At 38.2% G+C, this 23,408-nt stretch overlaps 1 long non-coding RNA gene across 1 annotated transcript in view; it reads right to left on the reverse strand.

Annotated features, from left to right (window-relative positions):
• The window catches only part of LOC107079111 (uncharacterized), a 49,433-nt gene extending 37,048 nt beyond the window's left edge, over positions 1 to 12,385 (reverse strand). Inside the window, exon 1 of the long non-coding RNA XR_001480087.2 lies at positions 12,285 to 12,385. This is a non-coding gene — a long non-coding RNA (uncharacterized lncRNA). The remainder of the gene's footprint in view (positions 1 to 12,284) is intronic.
• Between the last annotated feature and the right edge of the window lie 11,023 nt (positions 12,386 to 23,408).

A 23,408-nucleotide genomic window follows, 5' to 3' on the forward strand; every position in this document is an offset into this window, starting at 1 on the left:
TTTGTAGTATGTCTGTGACAGCATGTAATTGGTATCGATGCTCAACCAAAGTGTGTTACATTCCCTCACAGAGAGGTTTCTCCATTTTCCAAGCTTTAGGTGAGTGTTTTGAAAGAGATGAAATGGAAGCTTTCGGAACAGCAATCAATAGCAATTCTAGGCAAACCAATCATCACTGCTGAATCGTCATCACCTTTGGAATGAGCAGTACTTGGAAAGTTAATGATGGTGGAAATTATATAATTTGCACTTTACAGCAGTGCCAAGCTGTACTATAACTAGTGTTCTTTTGTTTCCAGTTGACATACTGTAAGCCTGTGAATCCTATAACTGCATTGAGACTGAAAGCTCAAGAGTGCTTACTAAATACCCAAACACAGGACCAAGAGAAAATGCAGGCTTTGCCACTGTGGGCAAAACAGAGCTGAACATCTGAGCTCCAGTGCTGTCTTGTGAAAGCATGTTAATAGAAGCCAACGAGAGCAGCATAAAGCTAATACAGACACAGAAAAAAAAATCGAAGACTTTCTGCATTACCGGGTTACCAACAGATTCAGATTTCAAGTATTACTTTACTGTGGGCATTACAATATTTATCCTTGGTATGAGTAAAAAGAAGAAGCAATACACTTAAATTGTCAAACTGCCATTGCACAGATCTAAATTTGTTCTTGCCTGTGCCTCCTTCACCATCTGCTACCCTTCTCAAGAAGCAGGGCACCCAGCATTTCAGAATGAAGGACATTCTCACACCCTAATTCATTATGTGGCATGACAGTGAGTGGCTGTAGGATATAACCTTTCAATCATATACGCATTTATAAATTGCTCTACCATAATGAAAGAAAACTAGCATGATGTTAGGTTTGTTATGTAGTCTTATATGCTTGTAAGACAGCAGTTACAATATTCACATATTAACATTTTCATACTCAGTTGCACATATAACTGTCAGAGTGTTTATACATAATGTATCAGAAAAGAATTGCAGAAGGTTCTGGGATTTTGAAATGTTATTTTTCCACCTCTAGTTTTTTTATTAATTTATACTTTATACAGTAAATGGTCCACATACTGTCAGGCATTTGACTTGGAAAGATATTAAATGCAATGCATGCAGATCTTACTGTATATAGTGGAAAAATAATGCATTTCTGTCAATTTTGATTACAGCATCAGGTTTCAGATACAGACATCAGGAGTTGTACATCAAAGTATCTAGCTGTAAGATGTACAGTTTCACAATTTGCCCTTTTTAAGACATATTTAAAAGTTGCCATGATCAAGAAGGTCTTAAGGGAAATGGGGATCAGTGATAATTGGACCATTAAAAACTCTTCAAAGTTTAGGTCTCACTACAAGACCAAATCAATTAGTTATTAAAATGGGAATCTTTGGCATCTCTTTCATCAAAGGAATTGTAGGATTCTAATTAGTCTGACTGATCGATACGATTTTAAAACCCTATTAGCTTTTGCCTTTAAAAGGTTGCTCATGGACGTTAATGCATTTGGTTAAATAGATGCCATCATTAAAAGCTGCCCCTTTAAATATACACATGTATTTCCTTCTTTGATTAACATTCTGTAAGAAAAAACATACCAAAAACTCAAATCATATCAACTTTGCTGCACTATCCAGGCGCAACAGTTAGTATAATAGAGTGATTTTGACATTCTAACAGTTTAGAATGCTTTTCATTGTATATTTAAGCTCACCCCTGCATCTACAAATGTAAACACTTTTTGAATTAAAGCATTACATGGTCCAAAAGTGTGTGTTGGCCTGTCATTAGTTTTATTCTGTAACATTAACTTTAAGATTTACTGTCTTCCACTAAATTAAAATGTGCTGCATCAAAACTGATCGTAAACACAGATTCCAGTGTCTTTTCTACACAATGCATCACTGTTTTCTTCTTGTAATGTGCATCACAGGGTTAGAAGCAAGCACCTGTCACATGCATTTCTGATCTTAAATGCAGTACAATCAGGTTACATAAAGTTAGGACTGAGTCACATATATTGATCTGACATTGGGCAAATGTGTTCTGCAGTTTGGAGTGATAAGCTGGAATAAAACTTTCCCGAATGGCAGGATCAAGGTTCTGAGAGTCTCCTATTGATTTTCAATGTTAATAACCGAATTACTATGCATGTTATGAGGCCTGTCAGTATGATGCAAATCAGTAAATCCTTTCCGTGAATTACATACGTCCCACACAATCTTTATCTCTTCTTGTTCTTAATAATGTAAAGATAATGGTTTCTTTTTCTGTTACACCATTCTTGTTGCTGCAGTGCAAAAATTAAACACCTATGTAAAAGAAAGTATTTATCTTAGGAAATCCTAAAGTCACTTGCTCATCTTTATTCTCATATTTAAAGTATAATAAATTATTAAATAAAGACATTATCTGGAGCTTCACACGTAACTGAGGATTGCTGCTCTGAACAGAATGAATTTCTCACAGTTCCCTTATGTACAATTGTATAAAATATTATTTGCTGATTTTGTGCCAAAACTCTTTCAGTTAGAATTCTAATAATTAATAGTTTATAACATAATCCCTTTGATACACAAAAAATAAAAATATATAAAGTGAAATCTGTGCATCATCAAAAATGAAAAAACAAGAAAAACACAAGGCAGTTGTTTAAAATCATCCTTTTGAAGAATGTTCTAAACACAAGCATAAGGATGTAAAAAACAAGCCTCTGATGTTTAATCTTTTTTATATTATTCATTTACTGGAAACAAATCAAACAACTCTTCAAAAGGTCTGTTTTGATTAAAATATTTGACTGGAAGCTTTTTTTGTCCACTAAACTAGATTAAAAAATAAGGATAAATTTGCAAATCAGACATGACAAACAATATTTTCATTTAAAAAAAAAACAAATACAGTAAGCTGGCAAAGTTAATTTAAGAGAACTTTCTCAGAATCGATAACTCAAAATCTTTATTCACTTATAAAAATAAGAAGCCAGACACTTCTACACTTGGATATAATGTATGTGAATTGGTCACCACTAAGTTATACTGTATCTTACTGGGATCATGGGATAAACTTGATTTTTCAGGTGCACTAAGATCATAATATTTGATAACAAGGTGAATAATTCTCAAAGCCATCTCTGATAAGTAATAAAGCACTCTGTTATGCAGCAAAATGCAGCTCAGAGAAAGTCGGAGCATTTTACAACACCACAGATTCAGTAAAATCTCAGTGAGTGCAAATGCTGGGACAGAAACTCTAAAGCGCACCTCTGTCTCCCCCTGGTGGGCCGGGCAAGATTATTTTAGCCCAGCAGGAGTTGGAGTCCGCAGCTTCACCCAAAATGGAAGACAACAATTAATTTGAACGAGGACAAGTACAATGCAATCATAAGATAAGATAAGATCACTTAATTGGCCAGATACAATTTCTTGTATTAGGAATTTGTCTTTTCGCATACCCCAACTTGCTCTCCATGAGACACACAGACAGGGAGAGAGAAGCTTGGGGTCAGAGCGGAGGGTCAGCCATTTCTACGGTGCCCCTGGAAATATGACATAATACAAAGACAGTTGGAACGATAACGATACAATAGACAATGGCGACAATCTGGAACATCGATACACTGGTGAGTCTATACTGTATGTTTAAGTGTCTATGTACGGAAGGGTATGTGTGCAGATGATGTTAGACCCCATGAGAGATTACAAGATGAAGACGCATCACATCATCACAATTGGAGGCAGTTATATTAACAGCTACAAATCAACTACCGTACATACTGTATTTACACTACAGACAAGAGATTATGTCATTTTAGTGAACTAATGACTGGAAGAGGAGTGTTTTTAATATAAAATTCAAATATAAAAAGGAAAAAACAACTATAAAACTGCAGTATACGGCTTCCTCAGACAAAGAACACCAAAATGTATATTATATATCCAATATTCCTGTTGTCAATAATAGTTTTTTCACAATTTGCCTGCAGTTCCCTAGACATAAAATTCAGCGAGGTTTATCCTTTCAAATATTCTTACAGTACGCTGTTTTAAAAAATACATAATAAAAAACAGAACTGCAGTCCTCATTATAGTTCTTGGGAGATTATATCTTTTACCGCAGTTACCAGTTTCGATTGTTAAATTTAACCTTATTACAGTGGTTTTACCTCACTGGCAGGCAGGCTATTAAGCAAGCAAAGTGCTAGCTTTTTTACCTCAAGAAATAGTTCTTATAGTTTGGAACTCAGATATCCTTTAGGCCCTAGTCAAATGATGTTAGCCTCAGCTTTATGGAAGAAGACTTTCAATCCATGAAGCTGAAAGAAGGTCTCAAAGGGATTCAAAACAGTTTCCAACTTCTCTGCCAAGTCTGAGGATCTGATACTGCCTAGTGTATACAGTAAGTCATGTTGGTTTAGGGTATATTGCTTCAATATACTGTTCTTTCCAATAACCTAAAATATTTTTTTCCAAATCAACACTTAAAGCTGCAAATTATAATAAGCCAATGCAGGGACAACGTGTAAAAACGATTGTCTGAATCCGATTCTATAATCCCTGACACTCCCAGTGAAGGACGAAGTCATACAGTATCTGCTGGTTAAAGAGGGACAAATAAAGAAAAGAGATTATTTAAGGGGAGCTAAATGTGCAACAGATTGCAAGTATTTAGCTGTGTGCATAGGATTCCATGAATCAATCAGGAAAAGTTCAATCATTTCAATGCTGCCGACACTAATAAAAGTTTTGACACTTGAAAAAGAATAACCAATCTCAAGGCAAGCAGAGAACAGCAATCACTATAGTTTATTCTTTAATTGACTAATTTGTTTACATTGTAATTGGACTGTGGTAATTAAAGAAACATATAATTATTTTCAAGCAATCATGTTATTGGGAAAGCATTAAATGTGCCCAGCTAGACTTATTGAAAATGGATGTCATAAATTTCTTAACTTTCTCAGCTTTTAAGTTTAAAAATACCCCCAGATATACCATACAGTCAATCAATAATTTATGTGTGCGGTGAGAGCACAGTTATTTAATTAAATCAATAACGAGAAGTTAGTCTTTGCAGAACATGCAGTATTTTTTGTGCATGACAAAACATCTTGTTGTCTTAATTTTAATATCACAGGTTTGTAAAGTAAAAAAGGAGTTTGGAATTCTTTTTCATCCTTGATGTAAAGTAATAGGGATGTTGTCTAGTAAGCATGTAAATACTGTATGTTTCTATCAGCAGCTGACTATTCAATTAATGTATTTAATTAGATTACAGTAGTTGTTCTACTGTGCTGTGGGAGAACTCCTTGTATCGTAGGTAAGGAACTACCTAGAGTGCCCTTAGAGCACAATTTTAGCATAGAATGATAACACATTTGTAACTTATATAGCACTTTTCATCCCAAAAGATACTCAGCACTTTAGACATATAGGACTTTTTGGTGACAAGTGGAATCCATTATACACCAGCAAGCTAAATACAGATCAGATCAAGTGGACAAGTAAGAAACTACTTCACCAGCAGAAGTAATAAGGAATTTAGATAGGCTAGATTGTGTAAAGTTGTCGTGGACTGTATCTAGGACAAGAAGATTAATACCCTTTTTCCTCTGAACAGATCCACGGGATTAAGGAGTATTCAGGACCTCAGTTTAACTCTCATCTGAAGAAAGACACCTCCTACAGCACAGTGTCCCTGCACTGCAAACTGTGGCATTGGTTTGGAAATTTTAGACCAGAGGAAAAAGGACCACATGCAGCATTTTTATCAACTTTGATTCCCTAAGGTCTCCCATTTCAGAGACCTCAGGCTCAATCTTGTTAAACGTCTGAGATCTGCTGACATCAAGCTAGAAGGTGATAACACTGTTGATATGTCAATATGGGACTTGATAAAAGTCAAGGAGATGATTTGTATAATTTTCTGTGAAGTAACGTATTGAAACCAAGTCAGAGAAAAAAACTGTCTGGTTCAGAATATTATATTCTTAATATAAGCTGTGGCTAAAGGTCAAATAAAAGACATTTTTCCCTCTTTTGAAAAAGGGTGAGACATCTTTCAAGCTCACATGCTAAATCCTCACCTACTAACATGCGTTCCTAATGCTTTTAAATGAGTATCATATTATGTAAAATAAGCTAGATTGATTGGCAATAAACTAATAAAAATGCTAGACATTTTTGTGAGAATGCATGTCTGAAGCTAAAGGTTAGGAATCTGGTTTTGTTTCTAAGAAAATGAATAGTACTGCCAACTTGCCAGAAAGCAGTAGTTTAAGCCATTTGTGCAGTGTTATCATGGATGCCGTTTCTGATTTCTGAACATTCTTGAATGCATTGTGTGCTTTAAGGATGCAAAAGAGAACAGCCTGAGGCAACATAATAAAAACAATGTGACATGCCTTAAAACAATTATGGGAAAGGCAGTTCAAAGTAATTGTTAACAAAAGAAAATCAAAATTAGGTTTTCTCTGAAGCAGTCATTTTTTCTTCACACACCGCATGTTTCTTTTTCCAACACTATATTTAAATCACTTTGCCAGAACAAAGAACCGCTAAGCACTTCCTGTAAAGTCTAATTAGATCATTTTCAGAAAGCTAAGGCAGCACTTCTAACTCCCCCAAAATCGAGCTGTTTAATCTTTCTGAGATGAGACTAGAGAAAACAGAAAATTAGGTGGCCTGGAATGAAGCAATACAACCTCTGTGTTGCCTAAGATTACGCAGAGTCTCCCAAGTGGCTCAATTGTTAATGGTGCTCTCTCCAAGCCCAGGCTGGGCTCTTTGATCTAGAATTTTGCAAGTTGGAGTCTGAGTTATGGGCTGCTGTTGGGATTAACTGAGGCCCCTGCTACATTGTGGGTGTCTGCATTCTGGCTGCAATATATACAAGGGAATTGCCTCTGAACTCCAAACTTTTTGTTTTTCTCTGCTAAATGTGTGGTGTGACAAAATGACAAATGGCTCGAAGGCCAGGCAGGTATATAAGATCCATATATATTACTACAGTTTCACATAAACATGATACTGACCACTGATACTGAGCAGCATCTGCAGAAGGTCCTTTTCAGCCCTCAAGTCCTGTCTTCCAAAATTTGTACCTGCCATCTCTATACCTATGTAGAAACTATGTCTTGTGAACCATTAAACAAATAATCACATGGCTGTAAAGACATTTGCACAAAAGGTAGGTTGTAAAGAATGTGTTGTTATATTACATCGTGAATTGTTTATGAAGGAGTTGTGAATGTTTTATAGCCTCATTCATTTAAGAAGTGTTACAAGATTCATCTGCTGCTCTTCCATTTTCTTCAATTGTGTTTCTCAATCAAAAGAATAAACCATGATTGATCGGCGGTACAATTTGTAAACCTGTCACAACAATCTACAGTATATGTCTTAAAAGTAGTTACTTCAAATATGTTCCAAGGGCTGTTGGAACATCTAATAAAATGTTCATTTTAAACTTAGAAATGACATACAGGTAACTGTGATCCATGGTAAGAAACGACTTCAGTGTTTAGCATCACATTTTGAAGATTTATTATTCTTTGGTGGCAGATAGCATTTTATGAATTATAGCTTTAAGACAAAAATATTTAAAACCAGGAATTTGCATTACATCTGCAATGAATGTGAAAGATCTCAGTTGCAAAAGTTATAATGTTCCATGAAGGTCATCATATCTTAGAAAATCGTCAAACCACAGTTGTAGCTTAGAAAATGTTCCACACACCACTGGACTCTTCCTTCTGTGTACGGTTCATTTTGTTCACTCAGAGCACTTTATAGTTGATTTTAAGGTCTTGGCTTATAACGCTTTAAATTGCCTTGATCCTTCTTCTTCAGATGTTGTCTCCACACATTACAGCTTTCCCGAAGACACTTCACTTAAGCTTCCCAGACACAGCCCGAGCACTGATGGTGAAACAGTCATCGTTATTATGCCCCGAGACCAGGACGTGCTCTGCCACAAGATGGCATAGCTGCCAGGACCAATTATTTTTTTTCCAGTCTAGTTTGAAATATATCTGCTTGAACATTCCTTACCTAATTAGCTTGCTTTCCAGTTATTTGGTTGTAATTGCCTCCTTGGTAACTCTGTTATTTATGACGACATGCCTATTGCATAGACCAGTGATGAATTTATAGTTATTCCTCTGAAATGAATTAATTTTTATGTTTTTCTTCTAATTCCTACACCAGGCTTATGGAAATCAATTCAATACATACAATTAACCCAGAGAGGACTGTTTTAGAGGGTGAAATACTGGAAAAAGGCTCCGTTACTAAATTGTAATCACCAAAAGCTCATCTGATGTAGCTTTCAGTGGATTTCCATATGTTGGTTTTAAGTGTTTCATTTCAAAGAACCCCAATATGGTTCTGAATGGTTATGACAAGTGTGGTACTATGTTTTGATTTTGCTGAGTTCATGCCTATTGAACTTTTGCTGCTGTTTCAGTTAGAAGCTGAGATTACCCAAGCCTTCTCTTTCTGGACATTCATTTTCCAAGACACACAGAGTCTCATAGGATTACATCATCTGATGCCTCTTGTCTTTGTCTAGCTTATCATGTGCCCACGTACAACACATTGTGCCCACATTCCTTCCTCACAATGTTACCTTAAATGTGCCATCTTGGCTTCAGTAAAATACCTATCTGCCTTGTCATGTGTTCTCTGTTCAAGAATTTCACCCACTCCTGCTGAATCTGGCAGCAGTGGACTTACAATATGAGATTGCTGTCTTGTCTGGAGCGGTGGTGTTGCACAGTGCATTCATCAAGCACACACACAAGTTTCCACGTTACCAGGCAAAGCACTAACTTCTATCATCATGAATATGTTTAAAAAGTGCAACAGTGTGCATTGTTTTGCAGTGAAGCAAATGACTGAAAGAAATAATTTTACGCTACTCTTAAAATGCTTAGTTTCCTCCTTTTGTATTCTGAGATTAAAAATGGAACCAATACTCGTATGTCATATCTTTAATGTCTCTCTGAATATTCCTGTTCTTCTTGGTAATACTAGGCAACACTTCTAAACTTGCCTGGGGTGCGAATGAAATAAAAAGCACAGAGTAGTTAAACTTGAACGGCTGAAAGCAAGCTTCAATATTTAGAACGCCGCAAAACCTAATCAAAAGCTCAGTACAAGCCTCTTTCCAAGTGGCGTCTCTTCGTTGTATTTTATTTGTGGTTCTCCACTTGCCCTGCCGCAGCTCTGCATTTCACAGTGCCCAGGAAATCTGAAGAAGACAAGGCAGCTTTCTCCAGGGGCTCTTATTGTTCCCACTAAGTGCCAGCTAGTGAATCACTAGTCTCAATCACTTGGCTGCTAAGTTAATGTTTCACAGGTCCCTTAATGACCACCAGATGGCCCTGATCTACTGGAACTGGTTCCATAATAGAACGGTTCAAAGTTCAAAGTCATTGAAGAATATTTGCTGATTGAACTGGATAGTGGCACAAAACACATTTTTTCCTGCATCGGTGCTTCCAGCTTGAAAATGAACCCGTAATAGCCATAAATCACCTGCCAAAATATGAGAGCGTTATCATAAGGCAGGACCGTCACCCATTTGACCCATTATTTCAGACTGTGTCAGTTTGTCTTGTCAAGTTTCGGTTTGTCTCTTTCTGTGACAGGCACACGTCTGTTGCCTGTCATGGTGACTAACAAGTCAGAAGGTAGCTCTGTATAACAAATAATGTTCTTCCTTTCCTCATAGTCAATTAGAGCTTCACTGCCTCTTACCCCATGATTATACCCAAGGCAAGTTAAGAAATATCATATAAACCAGCAGCACAAATTCATTCATTCAACACTCATAATAACACGCTCACTCAGACAGATCACATTAACCCTGCAGTATAACATACACATTTGAAATTAATTCTGTGCCCTTTTGCCATCCATGAGTGATCACTGCAGACAAAGAAACCATACTAATTTATGAAAATAGCCTTTTGAAGATTAATTAAGTTTTGTTCCACCCTTGGCCTTAAGCCTTTCATGGCTTTTGCAGCACAAAATAATAATAAGCACCCTCAAACCTTCACACAATGATCAAAATATTAAATTATAAAGTACTTTTAAAAGTATTAAAGAGACGCACTTTGTGTTTGGGAAGGCGCAGCAAGAAATATGAGCTTTTAAATGAGCAGTATTTTTTGTGTTTTCATGAAGAGACGCTTATAAAGATAACTTTACAAAATCATAACAGCATGTACAGTAACTAGCAATGGAGAATACCTCTGTTTTATGAACAAAACATTAGGATTTCAGCACAAAAACAAGTCATTGTTCTTTAAGCATTCAGAACCCTACCATTCTTTGCTGCTAGAGCGACTCTTGTTTTTAACTTTCATTCCAAGTTTGATTTTCTACTTTATAAAAGGAATGCATTCTGCATAAATATTTGTGAAGTTTAATCAATGTAATTAACTGAAGACTAAGCAAGTACAGCATTATGTAATGCACACATGGCAACACGTTCTGTCACCTTCCCAAATGGGACCAAGATTAATTAAACAATTGTGTTGCTTCATAGTACAAGAAGTATTTGGAAGCACAATAACAAGCATATTTGCAATCATTCTTCAAAATGGATGATTTAAATTACAAGAGGACATGAAGAATGACATGGAAAACTAATTATATATCTATCCTGCAATAGATGTCTATTACTGTAGCTGGCTGCCTAAACACACTGAGGAACAATACAGTCAAGAAAGCACCCTTTCAGTCAGATGAACACTATTTACTCTGCAAATGTTATATGCAATCTTATTCTAATGTGGCTTTGAAGGGAATAAATTAAATGAATGCATTGTGAAAGGCTGCCCACATTTGAAGAAGAGGGAAGGGCTTTTCTTGTAGTTTTTATGCAGATTTTTGCCATTGAAGCTGGAGAAAATGAGAATTCAAGGATGCAATCCCTGACCAAAACAGTAGTAAAACTGAAGTCAGTCATCACAAGGTCCATCCCACTATGTGGCTGAAAACAAAGAATTTTGTATCAACAAGCTACTACAACAACCATTGTTTGTAATCACTCTTACAGTATATGTGTTCTTACATTCTGCAGGGCACATCACAGACCAGAGGACAAGGGACAAAACCTGGAATTCTTATTACTTAATTATTAATTTGGCTGATGCTTTTATCCAGAGTGATTACACTGATTACAAGATACTGAAAAATCAATGCATTATATGTAAAATACATAAATCCTCAGAAAGTGATATGTCACGTAGTGAAATGGTAAGTGCACTAGTGTACATACTGTACTTCCAAGTGCACTATGAATAAAATATAACAGAATGAAATGCAAGCACATGATACACTGTACTTAAACAGCAAAGTAGGATAAAAGTAAATTCAGAGTGAAGTGCTACTCAAAAAGCAGCAGACTGTTGATTCAGGATTTTGGCATCTTTTTAAGGGATGGTCTGTGGGCTTCTGGGCATATCAGAAAAGCACTGCAATCTCAATCTGAAATGAAAGCTGAATTGCCTGAGAGAACATTTAAAAGAACTTTAAATGTAGTGCTGGTGTTCCAATGTCAGAAAACAAAACTGAGGGTGTTTGACCTCAAATTGAAAACATTCCTTTAAAAACGCTGCTGGCAAATGTTCCTTTAAACCTTTGTTACATTATACTCAATAATTGAAAGCAAAAAAGCTCATAAAAGATGAGAAAATTCACAACCATTATCGTCAAATCCAAAGGAAATGTCAACATTTACAAATGCTGAATGCTTACAGCAAAAGTTATAGAAAGGTTTGTTTGCATTTTGTTTTGTTTTTTTTTATAAATCAATTTTAGAGGAGTACCAATGAATATGCTGCCAAGCTTTTCAAGTAAAACAAAGATTTAAAATAAAGATTTTTAAAAATACTTAACAAAAATGGTTCTTGCACATCCTAACTTTCATTAGTAACTAGTTAATTGCATGGATTAATTCACTTTAACTCTTCCCTGAACAGCAGAATTAACTATTTTAGTATCAGACCTAAAGAATTACATTATAAATATGGTGCAAAATATGTACAGTAGTTGATGGTTACTGTAAACCCCATCTCTGTTGTAGGGTATCAATAGTTAAATAAATAGCTCAATTCAATATCTGCACCTCAAAAAATGAATATGTGACTAACACTAATTCTTTTACCTTTAAAATTTCAGGAATTAAATTTGCATGACCTGCCACATGTCTTTGATTATCAATTGCATAAGATTCTGGTATCAAATGCTGGGATAAATGATATTACCTTAGAATGTCCATTTATTTTCTAAGGCAGCAGAATGCAGAAGAAAAAGTATTCCTCTGGAAATGTAGCATTCAATAACTTTAAAGTGTCACATCCAGTACTGTATACTGGCAACAATTATGTTTTATGGGTTATTTTTAGTGTCACAGCCTTGTCAAGACCTCTAGAGTAAAGAGATGAAGGAATCTCATGTGACAAAGCACAGATCTTGCCAGGCCTGCCAAGATTTAATTCCAATCACCCATGGGCTCCATGTATGCTCAGCTCCACTCCATAGATAGATCTCCTGGTGTGGCAGCATTTTACACTTGCTCAGTGTATTGTACTGCTTAGGAGCTGTAGGTGTGTTACAATTTGTGTTACAAGGTTCAAATCCGAGATGCTGTACTCTTAAGCTTGGTGCTTCGTATGCAAATTGCTCTTGTCAAATACCTCTCTGTGGAGTCTGGTGCAAATGTAAGTCACCTTTGCTAGAAGCATCACCCAACAATAATAATAGTACAAAGTGGCTGAAAAGTGGAAAGGTGGATCAAAGCAAGTGTTGTCTCCATACGGAGATTACTACTAAAAAAGCACTACATGATTATGATTGATAAGATAAGATCAATTTATTGGCCATATATGGCACCTGATCCAATTTTCCTTGTTGTCCTTCCTAGTTAATATAGGAGCAAAAAAAAAAAAGCCACACCAGTTCAGGTTCGATTTAGCCTGGTACTAGCAGATAAAAAAAAATACAAAGTAACATACTGTAGCACAAAATATGAACATGAAAATTCTTCACACAGAATAGACAGAAGAGACCTTTAGAATTTATAACTTGGGGGTGGAAGGGGTATCCCTAGAGGGCAATAAAGCAAAGCTTCTATTTGATCAAACTGCAGACTTAAAGAAGAGCTAAAACAAAGAAATAAGGCGCATCTCTATCCATATACAGATAAAAAATGCACAAATCCAATCAGTAACAGAGAATTAGTTTATATTTCTCAGATTATCTTCTAATAGCTAAACCTGAATTACCATAATCTTTCTGCAACCCTTGAACCCGCCCACATTACACCTACAGCATGTGTTATCACGGCATAAAAGTATGTCAACAGATTTTAAAAGGGGTTTTTGTTTGTTGGTTTATGAGGAGTAAAGAGAAGCAGAAGCAAAAAATAAAATTAATGAATCAAAACGTAAAGTGAAATTGCTTTTTCTGAACAGATTCTCAAATCCTTTCATGTAACTTTGAATTAATCTCATCAACTGCTAAAACAAACAAAATGCATCTTCTTGGGTGGTTTTTATCTGTACAGAAAAGTGAAGTGTTTCTAAAAAGACCCAAAAAAGGTGGAGTTCCCCTTCAAGCATTCTCAAGAAAGACTTGTTTTTCCTTTGGAACAAGAACTTTTCTTCATACTAATTGGTGTCAAGAGAAAAATATAAATGTTTAATATTTGGACGTACAGTATATCAGGCCATACAGTATGTTTCACATAATTATAAGTAAAATGTTTCTTAATTATAAGGGAAAACATGTCTTGAGAAGCATCATACTGTATGTTTTTTTAATATATTTTTCCCTAACATGTGATTCTAATTTCACCAAAAGAATAGATAAACTGTTAATCCATTTTTAATTAAAATTTACCACTGCTTTATTTTCTCCTTCATACAGTTAGATTAAGATTTTTGCATCTCATTATCAATTTCCCCAAGAGTTTCCACCTTTTTTTAATAAGCATCACTTTGGAACATAAATCTTAGAAAAAGCACGGAGCGAACAGCAGGAGAAAGCTGTATATTCTGAAAACTTTAATTGTATGACGCAATTTAAAAGTCCTTTGGGAAGCTTTATATTAAGGGCACCATGATACATTGGAGTGTCTGAGTCTAAGAAGATATCTCCAGCATTCACCTGGAATCACATTTACTCTTATCATAATGTGACCTTTCTTGCAGGCATACACATGACTTTTTGACAAGTACCCCTTAGACGGTTAGGATCATTTTTCTTTGAACAGAGAAGTCCCTGTTGATCAAAATGTGGTGTATCTAATCGTTCATAAGATCCTTCAATTAATATACCACATTTAAGGTTACACATGACATTAATATAGTCCTGCCACACACAAAAAATATGTGTTATGGAAATTATTTTAAAAAGTGTATCACAAAAACAGCACTTAAATGTCTGCAAAGATGTTTTTACATTCATGACCTTTGTGATTATTCATAGCACTCTGCTATTTCAAGTTTTTCCGTTGGACATGACTTTGAACAATCTTTCTCTCTACCGTTCAGTACTTAATCCAACATTGACCATAACCCCAAACAATCCTGCTGGTGGAAAGATTGTTGAGAAGGGAGCTGGCTATGATTCATCACACTAGCCAAACAGGTTGGGAATGGTGTGTATCCATATCCTATATGTTACGCCGGGCCTGCAAGGGGAAAGAAAAAAGAGCACGGCAAAGTAACTGTCCTCAGAGTCCGATAAGCGGTGAAGATTACAGAGTTTATTATGTAACTGGGGGACTACAATGCTGTAATGGGAAGCAGAAAGGGAAACGGCAGGCTGCTGAGACGCGCAGGGGAAGCAGAAGGAGAACGGCAGGCAGATGAGATGCGCAGGGGAAACAGAAGGAGAACGGCAGGCAGATGAGATGCGAAGGAGAACGGCAGGGAGATGAGACGCGCAGGGGAAACAGAAGGAGAACGGCAGGCAGATGAGATGCGAAGGAGAACGGCAGGCAGATGAGATGCGCAGGGGAAGCAGAAGGAGAACGGCAGGCAGATGAGATGCGCAGGGGAAACAGAAGGAGAACGGCAGGCAGATGAGATGCGCAGGGGAAACAGAAGGAGAATGGCAGGCAGATGAGATGCACAGGGGAAACAGAAGGAGAACGGCAGGCAGATGAGATGCGCAGGGGAAGCAGAAGGAGATCGGCAGGCAGATGAGATGCGCAGGGGAAACAGAAGGAGAACGGCAGACAGATGAGATGCGCAGGGGAAGCAGAAGGAGAACGGCAGGCAGATGAGATGCACAGGGGAAGCAGAAGGAGAACGGCAGGCAGATGAGATGCGCAGGGGAAGCAGAAGGAGAACGGCAGGCAGATGAGATGCGCAGGGGAAGCAGAAGGAGAACGGCAGGCAGATGAGATGCGCAGGGGAAGCAGAAGGAGATCGGCAGGCAGATGAGATGCGCAGGGGAAACAGAAGGAGAACGGCAGGCAGATGAGACGCACAGGGGAAACAGAAGGAGAACGGCAGGCAGATGAGATGCACAGGGGAAGCAGAAGGAGAACGGCAGGCAGATGAGATGCGCAGGGGAAGCAGAAGGAGAACGGCAGGCAGATGAGATGCGCAGGGGAAACAGAAGGAGAACGGCAGGCAGATGAGATGCACAGGGGAAGCAGAAGGAGAACGGCAGGCAGATGAGATGCGCAGGGGAAGCAGAAGGAGATCGGCAGGCAGATGAGATGCGCAGGGGAAACAGAAGGAGAACGGCAGGCAGATGAGATGCCCAGGGGAAACAGAAGGAGAACGGCAGGCAGATGAGATGCGAAGGAGATCGGCAGGCAGATGAGATGCGCAGGGGAAACAGAAGGAGAACGGCAGGCAGATGAGATGCGCAGGGGAAGCAGAAGGAGAACGGCAGGCAGATGAGATGCGCAGGGGAAGCAGAAGGAGATCGGCAGGCAGATGAGATGCGCAGGGGAAACAGAAGGAGAACGGCAGGCAGATGAGATGCCCAGGGGAAACAGAAGGAGAACGGCAGGCAGATGAGATGCGAAGGAGATCGGCAGGCAGATGAGATGCGCAGGGGAAACAGAAGGAGAACGGCAGGCAGATGAGACACGAAGGAGAACGGCAGGCAGATGACATGTCTGAAGCGGGGACCTAACCTCAGATGTGTCTGTCGACCCGGTGTCCAGAAGGTACATCGGAAACAGGTTCTGTTCACTTCCAGTCGCTTCCCCGGAGGACCGCCTTCCGGGAGATAGTGTTGATAGCGCACGTCTGGCTTGACCTATAGAGGAGACCCCCCTGAGGGCATGCACCTGGAATCAGCTCGTTTCCTGGTGCCCTCTGGTCTGACCGCTCATATTCAGAGTTTCCTGCCCGGCATGGGAGGGTGGACCGTGCCTTCTGGACAGCACAGCTCTGGAGTTTGGTTGCTTAAACCCCGTCCTGCACTTGTTTTCCCTGCTCCAATCTGCCAGTCCACCTTTTTGCATTCCGGGCACCTCCCCCAGGCTATCCGCCACTCCCGAATGACAATTAGAGTCATAACTAGTGAACATAAACATAAAATTGATTTTCTTGACATACAGCATTATAATAAACAGATATCAGCTTGCTGCTAAGCTTCTCACCTTGTTTGACCACTGTAAATTTCACCTGGATTTTTGTAATGCTTTCTTAAATGGTGCATTATATTGTGAATGACAAAGAGTAGTCTGTTAAATCCCTTGGCTTAGAAGCATGTAGAATTGGTTTAGCTTCTTTATATTTGATTTCTCTTTTCAGAGTTGCTTGGATTCAGACTATTGGATGTCTGAGCACTTTAATTTCAAGGAAAGCTATTTCTTATCCTGGATACTACAGGTTGTGTACTCAGACTTAAGGTGTGTGTGTGTTTTTTTTTTAAATCACCATCTCTTCATTTTCAGTTATTGATGTAGAACCTGATACTATTCTTTTGAATTCACATTCAAGATAGTGAATTCAAAAGAACTCAAAAGTACAGACAAAGGCAACCCAAAATGAACTGTGAAACAAAAACTAAAGGGCATAAAAATGGAAACTATTTGGAAGAGCATTTAAAACAGAATGGGAGGCAATTCTTTACTCTGAGGGTTGGAGGTGTGTAGAACAAGCATCACAACTATGTGATTGAACCTGATACCCTGGCTTTTTTCAAGAAATGGCTGAATGAGATCCTTGGATCCATCACTAACTTCAAACGGGTTAGATGAACCCAATGGTCCTCTCTCATTCGTATCTTAATTTCTAAACTAAAACACATTGGTTTTGTTAGTCATTTATAATCTTGTCCCGGCTCATTGAAACGCTGTTCCTTTCATCTTTCATCATGTTGCTTTTTTCACCTCCTCAATATGTTCAGACTGACCCTCATTCTGCTTCTCTGTTCATTGCCAGTCAGCTTGCTCTGCTGAGTTTCCGAGTCTCCTGACATTCAGAGTTTTGTTTTCAATGTACCCAGCAAGTACATAAAAATCCAGGAGATTAGCTTTGACATTTTCTGTAAAATAAGAATGCTTCATCATAATTTTATGCATGCTGCCTGATATTAATCATGCGCAGTTCAAAAAGTCAGACCAACTCTCTTCAACTGCTCTCGCTGTAGTTTCACAGCTTCTTTGACAAACCAGTTACATCTCTTTCTTATGAACCTTACAAGTCAATTTCACTGCAAGATCTACAATTGTTTCCCGAAAGTGGAGATGAAGTCATCCATACATTTTTAATTTTACAGTATTTCAAGTGTTCTCTCTGGTGTTTAACAGCGTCTGTTCTTCCTTTGCTTTTGTGTTTTTTATGGTTCTCAGTCAAGTTCAGCCTGAGTTACTTCATTTTTTAACTTTTGAGACAGGTAGAAACAAGCAGTGCAAGATTTGGGAGTGAAAAGAGGTTGGGATGCACTACAGTATTTTGATTTGATTCAAGGAAAAAAAGATTTGAGGAGTTTAAATGTTGATGTTGCTGTGCTAAAATCATCAATTACCAAAGTTCCACTAGCAGTGACCTACAGTATGCAAAATCTAGGTCTTGCTCAGTAGATTGCTTGAATGTTGAATGTCTCTTTTATAAAAGACAGAAACTCAAGGAATACAATTAGCCCTGTGATTGTATTTCAGCCAAGCCCGTGTTTGTAAAATAGTATTTTGCTAAAGAAAACACCACAATGAGTGAATGAATGGTAATCATATAGAGTTTATGTGAAAGTGCATTAAAACCCAAGAACAAAAGATATTGTCATCCACAAAAAGGTTGTGGTAGTCTGGAACAAGCTACCTGACCATGCTATTGATGCCAATATCTTAGTTTTCAAGAAACAGTTGAAAAGGTTTGAATAAATTAGCTACTAGCAATCAAGTGGGCTAGAGGGGCCAGTGAGCCAACTGAGCTCCTCTTGCTCTCTTCCTTTTTGTTTTTACATCTCGATGAATTAGGCCTTGGGATGATAATCTAAATCGAAAAAGAATATTGATCTAAGGTTACCAGAATTTGTGACCCTGAAAACTGAAACCCAAGTGCAATACTTTACAGAATTCCATGTATTGCTGTATAAATAACTGAATAAATTGCCAATTTAGGCACATATTTTTGGTAGCCATCACTTCTCACTTGTTTTTTAAAGGAGGAAAATTCTGTCACGGCTTCGCTGGCAGAATGAAATGAATTGTTCTCTTTCCTGGGCATACAGATTTGAATCTCAGCGTGTGATGGGCCAGGGAACGTGTTGACTGCGCTATTAAAAAGCTGATTGTCAACAGCTGTCAACCTTTCACAAGGACACGACTTTGGTTTGCCTCCATTTACAATATTTCCCTCAGAGACCAAATCACCTCTTCCACAGCTGCCATTTGTCTTTATTGCCCTGTGATTTTCAAGGCAGCCATGGAGCTTTTTTTGAGATAGATCAATGCCCTTATTGAAATATACATTTTGTGAAAAGAAATAAAATTCCAGTACTTCATCAATAGAGCCTGATGAGGGTCCAGTGCATGGTAAATGTGCTATTAGGATCACACTGATTGTCCTGTTTCAGTATTTCTCACACAAATTAGATGACATGCAGGACTGTGTATTTCAGGTTTTATTCAAGACACATTTTTAATTTTCAATACCCGTTTGTGTTTTAGTTCAAATCAAAGCAACAAAGCACTACAATACATTTGTCGTCATTTTGATTTTATTCCCTTGCAAGATGTTTTCCACATTACACCAGAGGTATATCTACTGTGTAATATGTATGAGGAGTGCAGGCACATGAGTTCAGAGTCCAAAATATTTAACAACACGATGGTTCAGGAATCAAACTAATTTCCCTGTCTTACACTCCATAACATTTCACTTCCTTTTTCCCGTGAATCAGCACTCCACACATCAAACAATAAGTCTGTTTTTTCTTCCTCTCCTGAACAGTGTGCCATTCATGCAGTTTGTTCACAAAACAATAGTATTATATTAATATATTAATACCTGGTTTCTGACCCCATAAACTCAACATGCCTGTGCAGTCATAGGTTACAGGTTACCGTTTTACTGTTGCCAGTGCTGCTTTTGTGGGTGAGCAAGTGGCTAAAATGACACCTTCGTCGGGGACCCTATTCCTAACCCCAGGAATCATAGCCTTATGTGCACACAGCCAAGCCACCATCCAGGGCCGCAGGCATGAGGGGACCAAGGGCACAGAGCACTACTGTACTTTGCCATCACCCATGCATACATGCAGTATGAAGTGTTCATGGGCTGCAACTGTAGCGGTGAGGCTTATTAATAAGAAAGAATTAAGTGTTCTGAGCCTTCCAAAATGAGGCCTCATTTCTCTGTTCATCTCTGTGGTGCAGCCACAGAGAAACTATTCATGCAGGCTGATTTAAGGTTCCTTTGATAAGGACAGCTCCCAAAGGGGGATGCACTTAGCTAAGCCTGGCTATCATGATCAATGGTCATCCATTGGCGCCTATCTGTCTAGGGAGTGCCAGATGGACATCTGGACTGCATTCCTAAGTGTCAGGAGTAAGTGACTCATATCTCACCTTGATCAACCAATCAGGGACTGGTAGGGCCGAGTAACCCACGTGGGACTCTGATGCCCATGGAACTTTCAGCCAATCAACGAGCTGAAGTTCCTCCAGGTAAAAACAGGCAACACAGAGAGAGATTCAGTAAGATTCAGTAAGATTCAGTGGAGAATTCTGTGGACTTTTCTAAAGGGAATTCAAAGGAGAATTCCAGGGCAGGACGGCCCAGGAGCAGAAGGCTCCCAAGGGCAGGACATTCTCGCAGCGCGCCTCCTGACCATCCTGAGACTCAGCCCGGACAACCACGGAACGGCCAGTGTGTCTGAGTGCCAGAACTTTCCTTTGTTCTAAGAGTCTAGAGTGGAGGTTGCCAGAGAGTAACCAGAGGATCCAACCGAGGTTAGCACCAGCAGCAGGCCTCGTGAACAGGTCGGAACTGTGGACAGCTGAATCACTATTCAGAACCAGCTCTTCATCAGAAACGAACCGGTCCTCTTCCTGACTTGCTGGGACACACAGTCATCTTTTCTCCTGTGCACAAACTTTGCTAGTTAAAGCCAACAGTGAGCATCAGCAGCGCACCGTCGCAAGCCGCACAGCACAGCCTGGCACCGAGCCAGAGAGCGCGGATTGGACAGCAACAGCCTGCAACTGTTTCTTTGTGCCCGCAGGAGATCTGAATCCCCAAAGATTGGATGAGTATTCAACTTCAATGCATTACAGCTCGAGAATTCAATTGTTATCCCAACCAGTTGATATCAATTTAATTCCTAAGAGTTATGTTCTTGTTTTGAGTATCTAATGTAGAAGTTATAACCAACTTCATTTACGAAACAGACTAAATGAATGATATACTGAACGTATGTCCTCTTGATATGTGTAACACTTCGTAACTGATTGAATATATATCTTTTGTATTCTGATAACCCTTTCGATAAGATCTGTTAGGTTTACATGCATATTCTATGTATTAATAAATGTATATTCGTGTATTAGTACCTGTGTGTGTGCGTTGTCTGAGTTATGTCGCATGGTTGGATTCTAAAGCCATCAAAAGAATCAACTTTGTGATTTACTGCTACAATTAATAATTGTCTCAGTAAATGCCCAAACTCTACAGAACTGGTGCCTTCAGAGAGCCACTACATTTACATTTTGGCTATGGCAACGTTACATATTTGGCGTCCCTGAACGGCTATGAATGATTACATATTTGGCGTCCCTGAATGGCTATGATTACACAACCATGTTGCTAGAAGAAGGTAAGCCAGTCAGCCATTGTAGCAAAATGTAAGGGTGAGGCAACGGAAGTGAGAGCTGCATGCATTTTAGATTTTGAATGATGAGAGTAGCAGAGCTGTGTGTGTCAAGTGAAATTTACCCAAACTATGCATACTGTATAGAGGCCAAGACCTGGTGCTAAGGAATTAATTCCAGTTTTTATTGATTTGATTTTTTTATTTTATTGCTTTTCATTACTGGGTGAAGCATCACAGTCATTTCTAACTCAACTTGAAAACCACAAAACAAATACTGTACACAACAGTCTAAACACCATCGAGTAAAAATGAAAAAATAAGGGAATTTGTAAACTTATGAAGAGGTAAAAACTCCATTTTCAACATGAAATGAATCATTACTTTAATACTATCCACTTCTACCCAACCTTCACTAAGATTTTTCATTCAAAAGATAAATGAACAGTGGCACTCATGGATGCTAAACACATGGGGTATTATGTGGCCTTAAACCACCCTTAACTTTGCCTACTCAAAAATGCTCTTGTCTGTTTTAAATCTGTTGTACTCAGGGTGTTCCACAGGGTTCTATCCTGGGACCATTACTTTTTAGTATTAATATGCTGCCTTTTGTTTAGATTTGCCACCATGGAATTGGGTATCACTGCTATGCTGATTACATTCAGATCTGCAGACAAATTTAAACACTGCTGTGGGTTCCCTCACCTCACAAGCAAAACAGTTTAATATTGACTTGGATGCAACAGCGCTTTCAACTAAGCTCTGATATAGCTTAGGTTATGCTCATATGCTCGTAAAGCTTTGATAGATGGCAATTTCAGTGTTGTAGAGGGTCATAAAATAAAATGATTGATGGAAGTTAAAAACCTTGTCACATATGACTCTGTCATCATGTGAAGTAATGTGTTACAATAACGCAAAGGTATCTCCTATTGCAAAACACTGCTCAGGTAAGATTCTTCCTGTACCTGTGTCTGATGCAACAATATTGATGTGGGTTTATTAAATTAGGATTACACTTCAGTGACACCTTATATATCCCAAAATGTAAGGCATTAAACTCTTCAGTATCCAAAAAATCTGTGGTGCATCTGCTAAACAAAAGCCCTGTATATCTGCACATACTATATACCCTATTCTCTGTAAAATGCACTTGCTCCCTGTTATAATTCAGTGGCACATTTACACAGAGGAATTCTTAGACACTATAATCAATTTTGTTTAGTAATGAGAAATTGAGTGTATGGGGGGAGGGGGAGGAATTTAATGCTCTACAGTAGGTCCCGGTCTCCACTTAATTAGAAAGTAACTACAGTAGCGATGAACTTGATGGGTTCATTCTGAGAAATTTGTTATAATACAGTAGTCAGCCTTGGCACATATGCTCCATTCCATTGCCTGGTTTTGATCCAACCAGTTTTTTAGTTGTTTAATCAGCCTAAATTACTTAATTGATCTCGCTGCCCAATAACATGGAAATTATTTGGAGCTGCTGGGGAAAAGAAAAAAATATAACTAAAACATCCTGCAATAATAAATCATTTCTGTGTTTCCATTATACTTCGTGCTTTAGAAGCATTTTTCAAGTTTGCCCCTCTATAAGAAAGTGCTAAAGTTTCAGAATAGTCAAGTTACAATAAAACTAGATCATAATTATTCCCACCTTAATTTCGAAAAAAAATATCTAGTGACAATTATATTGAATTGGTGTGAAAAAATTCAAATAACACCAGCAGGCCTGCTTATAAAAAGTGTAAATGTACCACAAGATTGGATTGGCCTCTGTAAACCAAGACTTTATATTCCAGTAGTTTTTCAGTGAAGCGGTGCAATTATGTGCTGGGCCAAGGGTTATTTAGTCAATCACAATATATTACCAAAAAATAATGAAAATAACATAGAAATAAATCCCAAAATACTACTGATGACAAGGGACACTTTTCAGTACTATGTAAGAGCAAGTAGTCAATATGAATTCTGGGAATATTATTGCTTAAAGAACATTAATTTTCTATGGAAAGGTGTTTAAGATACAGTACATACACACATTTCTCTGGCCAGACTAATCTATGCCTCGCTGATGAGCTCTAAAAAAGGGTAAA

This window comes from Lepisosteus oculatus, chromosome 13 (assembly GCF_040954835.1).
Source record: "Lepisosteus oculatus isolate fLepOcu1 chromosome 13, fLepOcu1.hap2, whole genome shotgun sequence".
In the NCBI taxonomy this organism is placed as follows: Eukaryota; Metazoa; Chordata; class Actinopteri; order Semionotiformes; family Lepisosteidae; genus Lepisosteus; species Lepisosteus oculatus.